General features: G+C 42.5%; 1 pseudogene across 1 annotated transcript; it reads left to right on the top strand.

Moving 5' to 3' along the window:
• The first annotated feature begins 1,620 nt into the window (after positions 1 to 1,620).
• LOC309890734 (zinc finger CCCH domain-containing protein 11A-like) lies at positions 1,621 to 7,631 on the top strand (annotated as a pseudogene). The gene is made up of 9 exons: positions 1,621 to 1,674; positions 1,875 to 1,994; positions 2,774 to 2,897; positions 3,328 to 3,530; positions 4,066 to 4,185; positions 4,691 to 4,749; positions 6,157 to 6,334; positions 6,538 to 6,603; positions 7,123 to 7,631. The product of its transcript is annotated as a zinc finger CCCH domain-containing protein 11A-like (transcript).
• The last annotated feature ends 319 nt before the right edge of the window (positions 7,632 to 7,950 follow it).

The raw sequence follows: 7,950 nt of genomic DNA on the forward strand, positions 1-7,950 counted from the left end.
AGGAGGGGGAGTGAGAGAGCGGTTGTGGGGTTTAGCTGCCCAGCACGGTAAAACCACCACAGCTACAGCGCAGAAAGAAAAACCAAATTGCTTCCAAAAAATCAAAGTAATTCAAAATCCTTGGTATCATGCAGCCGTGCCACTGGCAAAGTGAGCATTCCCCTGCCTCTCAAAGCTTGCTGTACCCTTGATCTGCTGTCTTGCTGCTGTTAATTGATTGCAACTCTACATGTCTGATCAGGGCTACGAGTTGTTCTCGATATGGAGATCATACAACATCTACTGTGCACGCTTGTGTGTATAGATATGTTTATCCTGTATGCATGTACATCCGTATGCATATTTGTGTGCTGGCCCCCAGATCCCTCATGTTACAAAGCATCGGCCTCGAAGGCATACTCATCAAAATCTTTTGCAGAGCCTCCATTTTTTTCTAGTTCCCTCAAAATGAGAGAATTTTTACGCGTTCTCTGTGTCGAAAAGGCAAAAATTCTGATTTTCACTGTCGCTCTCGCTAACTTTCTCTCACTCCCTCCTCGTGTGTGTATAAACACAGATGTGTGTATGCGTATGCACATCTGTGGATTTAGATGCACTGGTATGTTTTTTGCTGTACAGGTAATAAAGACGGGGAAAGGTTTTTGTGTTTTCTTAATAGGTGAAGAAATCTTGAAGACCAGAGATTGGAACATGCTGAATTTTAAATTAAAAAAAAAAAAAAGAAAAAAAAAGTTAAATTGTCCGGCTGTGGAAGATGGAGCCTCATTTTTGCAGCCACTTTGAATCACGAGTTCATCTCTAAATGCGCTGTTTTTTTTTTTTGTTTTTGTTTTGTTTTGGTTTTTGTTTTTTATTTTTTTGAAGAGCTAACTAACCGTGGCTGCATCCAGTCTGAGAGAGCATTCAAATGGACTTGCTTCCTCTCTTAGTTATAAGCTGTTTAAAAGCGCATCCTATGTTTGAATTGTGGATGAGAGGTTCCCTTGGCAAAGTGAGGAGGAAAATTCTTCCTACCCCTTTATTATTAATTCACGGATTCAGTCTTGGTTCGGCCTACAGGAGCAGTTAACTGGAAGCCTTTGAAGATCGATAACTTTGCTGAGGTTGTCCAGGTAGGTGAAATCGAAGACCCACAGGGCCTGGAACGTGCTGTTTAATGCGTCCTAACTGTGTTCTAGAGAAGTTATTTGTAGCCATAGTTGATTATTGACTTGCATGTATCATCAGGTGGTTTTTTAAGGAGTGACTCCGTTTTCAGGCTTCCAGATGTGCTCCAGGTCATATTATTGAGGATGTGGAAGAGAACGCTTGCTGACAAAGCTCCTGGCAGCTTTACAGAACTTTAATATTTAGTTAGTTCATGTAACAGCTGATTTCAAGGCTTTGCTCTCTTTGAGAGACTGATAACTTGATTTGATTAACTGAAGAAAGCTGGAAAAATGTTTGTTCCTCATTATTTTTCACTTGTTACTTTCTTTCGGGTTACTTTTAAAAAGGAGATTTCACTGATCACAAGCCAGTAGAAGACTTTCAGCCCAAGCAAGGGTGAAGACAGCTCTCTCCAAGAGCAGAGGAAGTCCCTGTGGAGAGAACCCGAGCTTGTTAGCAGAACTCGTCGGCATGTCTAAACAAGGAGACGATTGCTACTTCTATTTCTATTCTACCTGTAGCAAGGTATGGCTGGCTTTCCTTTGCTTTGCTTTTTTTTTCCCCTTTTTTCAGGAAGGAGTAGATTAGGAGGAGGAAGCACACTGGTCTTTGGTTAACTTGAGAACCAGATAGATTGTGAATTCAGTTGTAGCACCATTAGGCAGCAGCATGGCCATTTTTGAGGCTGTACTCTATTTTCCTTGTTGGTTTCCTTTTGGTTCCAGGGAGACAAATGTGCCTACCGCCACTGCGAAGCTGCTCTGGGCAATGAGACGGTCTGCAAGCTGTGGCAGGAGGGTCGTTGTTTCAGGAATGTCTGCCGATTCAGACACATGGAAATTGACGTGAGTGCCTAACAATGTGTTCTCAAAATAAATCCACAAAAGCATTTTTCAGTGCCGTAGGTGTACTGATTGCGCTTTTGCAGGATAGATTTGTTTGCTTCAAAATCATACTGGTTTCTGTTACCAAGAGAGGGGGTGGGAGGAAGCAGAGGGAAATAAAATCAATGCCTTAGGTATGTCTTAGCAAGATATTTGTTTATTTTTTTTTATTAGATGCTGACAGTTTTCTCAAGAGATGCAGAATAGCTGTTAAATAGACTGCTAAAACGTGCTGGAGCAGGGGGGTAATAAACAGGCTGTTCTATCCTCATGGGAGCAGGCTTGATAATGAACTATCAGGTGTCTTCTGACCCACAGTCCTTCAGATAACGCTGTTGTAGCTGCCTGGGGTAGGAAGTGGGGAAAGTTAAAGGTGCAGCAGAACTAAGTCTCCAAGAAGTAGTTCTAGACAGGGTTAACCTAGGCAATTTCAGATGTTCTTTTTCCCTCTGAATAATCCTAGTATAATCCTAGGTGTATTAGTTTAAGCCACCCTCAAGTGATGTCTGAGAGTGCCTGTCTTCTCAAACTGAGTGATGACCAAACTAAATGTGCATAGTGGTTACAGCTTATGCAAACTTTGTGAATATGCCCAGAAATACTACACTTAACTGAGAAACTGACCTTTGGAATGCTGTTTCAGCACTGTGTTGTGACAGCTGTCACGATCTGGAGCTGTGCATCTCTTTGCAAGCCTCAGGTGCATGTTATCACGAGCTTTTCTTTCTTTCTGTCTTCAGAAAAAGCGCAGTGAGATTCCTTGCTACTGGGAGAACCAGCCGGGAGGCTGTCAGAAAGCCAACTGTGCTTTTCATCATGCAAAGGGACGTTACATCGATGGACAATTCTTACCACCAAGCAAGAGTGAGTTTAGGTCCTTTTTCTTTAAGCGCTGAAGAATTAATTTTGAGTATTACTTAGTGGGTGCCAATCCTGTAGGGGGCGTCAGGTAACTGTTCATTTGTGAGGGCAGGAAAAGGTCTGCAGTCATAGGTGTACTGCACCGAGTGTACTGCTGGTGTTTGTTTTCTGCTTTCGTGCTCAGCTTCTCTTTGCTTTGTGTGATGTTTGCCTTGCAGTTTGCTTCCTGTTGTTTCCGCTTTTGCTGGGTGGTAGGGAGATGTGTTGTTGTTGGAAGGGAAATCATTGTTCACGGTGTAAGCAGTGATGGGATGGGCAAAAGGAGATGCTGAATTCGTTGTCTGTGCGGGTTATCTGCCTTTGCTACCATCTCTTTGCATTGTGGTCAAAGTTTTAAACTGCCATATTACCGATGATCCTCCTCTTCCTCTAGCTACACTGCCAAGTCCGCCTGAGTGCGCGGACGATGATCTGAAAGTGGCTCAGATGTCACTGCAGCAAAACAAACTTTCTGTCCAGTCAAATCCCTCTCCACAGCTAAGGGGGTGACGAAAGTGGAAAACTCTGAAAATGTCCCAAGCCCTACACACCCTCCAGTTGTAATCAATGCTGCAGATGATGATGAAGATGATGATGGTGAGCATGTTTTGGTTCTTGGAAGGAATTTGTGCTGTAAATGAATGTGTTAAATCTTTGGTTCTTGAAGGAATCTGTGCTGTAAATGAGTGTATAAATCACAGATGACCTGAGGTCTGACTAGCGATAGGGCAGGCAGTCTGGCCAGGTCACTGGTGGCTTTGTCTGGCAGTCAGTGGACAGAAGCTGAAACGTTGGAGGAAAGCTTAGAACCACTCCTGGCTTTAGCTGGTCTTTTGTGTAAAGTTCTATGTGAAACTAGGAAGGAAATTTCTTTTTTCTGTCTGAAGAGCAATGTGTTGTGTAGTAGTTAAAGCTGCAGAGAGAATCTAGAGTCCTAGATGTTTTGTCCTAGTGTATTCTACTTAGGAGTTCATCAGGTCAGTGTAGCTGTTTAAAAACAAACAAACAAACAAACAAAACAAAACAGCAACAAAGTTTTTTATATGAACCATGGGCTGAAGTGTCACTGCATGAGCTACGTAATCATGACCAACCTGGTCTATGCATAACTGAATCGATTTTTCCCCTTCAGACCAACTTTCTGAGGAAGGAGAAGAAACTAAAACTCCCGTCCAGCATCCAGCTGCGGAAGGCAAAAATGGATTACGGGTGATTTCCACTCGGAAAGGCAGTTCTATTACTACTAAACAAGGTATGCCAGCACCTTAGTAGGATAAATCAGAAGAACTTGACAGTTAAGTCAAAAGCAGCGTGGTGTAAAAACACAACAAAATGTAGGGGTGCTGAATGGAGTCGGTTATTTCCATGATCTCATTTCTGCCATTAATACCATCATGTGCCCATTGGGTCAGAAAGGTGAACTCCTTTTCTTTACTTTTGGAGAACAAAACAGGGCCACAGCATGGAGTTTAAATGGCTGCACGTGCAGCCTTGCAACCACTGTTGATAAGCCATATCTAACGATAGAGGGATCTAATATTGTGTAAATGGATTAAAATTAAAACTACATTTTGAACCCTGAAGGATGAAAGGAGGGGCAAAATGCCATTGGTTCTATGGCTCTTTCACTTGTGAGGAGTGTTGACAGGCTTTATTCGAAATACTTCAGAAAGTTCCTGAGCGCTAAGAAGCCTGAGGACCTGTGGTCCTCAGTGAGTGCCTCTAAGCCTGTCTCATGAACTGTTTCCTGTTTTCAGAGGGCAATCTGAATTTTGGAATAAAAACACTTGAGGAAATCAAATGGCAGAAGATGAAGGAAAAAAATAAGAGACACGGTGGTGAGTTAATATTGCCTACTTTCTTATCCTGTTCACGGCAGGTGATGGTGACTGGGAGCTGCTTGAGGGACAGACTTCCATTTTTAGCTGGGGGCATAAAGCAACCTGATTCTCAGCCAGCTGGTATTCTAAATGGGAGTCCAAAGGGCAACCAGAGGCAAATTAGTCACCTCTCTTCTTTACATGCTCTGCTTGCTGTATTTTTGACAGTAACAAATCATTTAAAGTTTTTTGTTCTTTGTGATAGTTTTTTATGTTGGGTAAACTTCCTTATGTTTTGGTTGCTCTGAACAGAAGGTTCTTCAAGATCTTCTCTTCGTCCCGTTGATTCTATGATTTTTCCTGCTCCAGAAGAGGAAAATGTCCGGACAGTGGTGAGAACTGTGACAGTGTCTTCCAAGAAAGGTAATAATGAATGCTTTTGTTTTGATTTCATTACTCCTAAACTGGAGGGTTAAGCAATAATTAAAACAATTCACCCATGTTAGCCTTCTGGTGCTGCCTTCTGTTCAAAACGTGCTTTTATGCTTAAAGTCCCTGGTTGTACTGGAAAGATTTGGTGCTCAGGTTAAGTGCAGTGGCAGGAGAAAAAAAAAAGTGTCAGTATGCCAATAGGGGGGTAACTGAAAAACAGAAGAGTAACGAGAAGAGCGAGCTGTAGAAGCCAGTGCTATATAAGAAGCAATTTCTGAAGCATTAAAGAGGCGTACAGTGGCAGGTGTGGACACAGTATGACAGGAGTTTGTGTATAAATTGTTTAGAGCTGTGCAAATGCCTTTTAAAGGGAAAAAAGTGTGGAAGTACTTTTACTTGTAGACATTCACCTTAGAAAGGAATATTTCTCAGCATTTGCACCTAAGAATATTCTGCTTGCTTATGCAGCTTTGTTCTGCACAAAGTATAGGTGTCAAGCAGACTCAGATTCACTCTCTACTATCTCAGCTGGAATTTGAAGCAAGCACTGAGACTATTAATATTTTTTTTCCATGTTAATTATAGTTAAAATATGAGTTTGTGTGGTCTAGCTGTCAAAACAGTGTCTGACTAGGGTTTTTTGGACATGGGCTAACAGGATAATATTTCTGTTGGCTACTGGTTTCTGTGAAATAGAAAAAAAAATTCCCTTTTGTTTTAGGGGAGGAACCTGTGGTTCGAGTAGATCTTGCTGATAGACAAGGAAAACGGAAAGCCTCCGCGGGTGAGAACTTTTTACGAGCTGTTACGTAGGTGCTGCCTTCTATATATGACTGCATTAAAGAGTATTTGTGATGTATGAAGGGAAAATACATTGCAGTGGAGATCTGTGTTGACGGCAGAAATGGAAAAAAAAAAAAATAAATCATTTAGCAGCTGAAAGGCAATTCTATGAAAATATGCTTGAAAAAGAGAAGCTTATTGTTGACTGTTCTCAAACCTTCCTGCAAAGAAAAGTTCTTACAATATTCCTTGTTTTCTCTGAAGATGATGTAGGCAGCCTTCCAGTGAAGCGCAGCCTTGCTGAAAGGCTGGGGAAGAAGGTAGAGGCTCCGGGAAATGCTGACAAAGCACCCAAGAGAGAGACAGGTACTAAACGGGCATCTGGATTGGATTCCTGGGTTTCGTATTTAGTCTTTCTGTTTGTCCTTTTCCAGTGATGTTTCTTTTTGCATGTTGGCTGAGGTCGTAATCACTGGGATTCAAAGTTACCTTTCCTGTCTTGTTTTGAAATGTGAACCTGAAGTTGACATTATGCAGCCTCCCTAATTCGTTCTTTTTCTGTTTTGCAGTTCGAGTTCCCAAGTCTCTGAAGGACAGGCTGGGATTACCTCCTAAACAGACCAGTACTGAGAGAGGTAACAGCTAGATCTTAAATATGCTTTCTCCTCCTTCCTTTCCACGAACTTGGACTGCTTTCATACATCCCTACAAACTAATTTAAACGAAAACAAAGAACTGACGCCTCTTGGTTGAGTGCTGAAGCTCTTCTGACAGCCACTATCAGAACTCTGGCTCTAGGTGTGTGTTTATTTTCTACTTGTGCCTTGTCGAGGTTTTTAGCTGCTTCTGTGAACCGTTACGTACAATTAGAATAGAACCACTGCCAGGAGCAGGAATTTGAAATGCAGTCTGAAAAAGTAATAAAGTAAAGCAGCATTTCTGTGTAGCAGTTCTCTCTGGATAGGGCTGGTCTTCAAAATACAAGTGGCTCAGAGGAGGAGGAGAATGTTGTTCTAAGGATATTGTTCTAAGATGCATTATTGGGAACGCTCAAGATGAGTTTTCCTTAGTGCTCTGACAAATTTTGGAGACTTAAAATATTGCTGGACTCTCTTTAAATGTTGGTGCTTCTCCTCATTTCTTGATGATGACAGGGAAGGCTGCTAAGCCGATGGGAGAGATCCATGTGAAAACACTGGAGGAAATCCGTCGTGAGAAAGCTCTTCAGAGACGCGAACCTCAAGCCAAAGCCGAGGCTGAAGGGCACGGTAAAACTGAAGATTCCAGCGCAGGGGCAAGAGCTGCTCGTGCAGGTCGCATGCAAACTTTCTCTGAAGCCTTGTCTGAAAAAAAGAATAATCGCTTGGTAGAAGAGAAGAAAAAAGCAGGAGAATGCCATAGCAAGAGCAAAATTCAGGGTGAGTCCAAGAAGCAGCTCGCTCTGTCCGGGCCCAGCAAAGGGCAGGCGAAGGAGCCGGCAGGAAAAGTCAAGCCAGAAGGAGAAGTGCGTGTTAAAACCTTGGAAGAAATAAAGCGTGAGAAAGCTCTGCGGATGCAGCAGAGTGAAGGAGATGTGCCAGCTCCCTCAGCACAACCCGGACCTGCCCCAGCAGAGCAGAAATCTTTATGGAGCACAAAACTAACAGGTAATAAGATGCTTTAATGCCTGCCCCAGTGAGGTGCTTCCCATATTGAGCAAGTTCAGTTTGCTCAGGATCTGCTTCATGGATAAATGCTGAATGGCTTGCACATTGTAGCCTTTCTCTCTCTCTCTCATGGGACACAAGGAAATAAATGCACAAAGGAAACAAGTACCCAGCTTTCTTTATTTCTGCCGTTGACAACACTTTTTTTTGTCTTTTTTTAAAGCACCTGAAAAAGAAGAAAAGAAGGCAGTGGAATTGAACCGGCCTTTTCCTAAACTTTCCTCTGGACCTGATGTACAGGTGAGTCCTCTGTGAAGACACACATACATTCGTACA

Source organism: Aythya marila, assembly GCF_965140915.1.
Source record: "Aythya marila genome assembly, contig: HAP1_HAP1_SCAFFOLD_182, whole genome shotgun sequence".
Taxonomy (NCBI): domain Eukaryota; kingdom Metazoa; phylum Chordata; class Aves; order Anseriformes; family Anatidae; genus Aythya; species Aythya marila.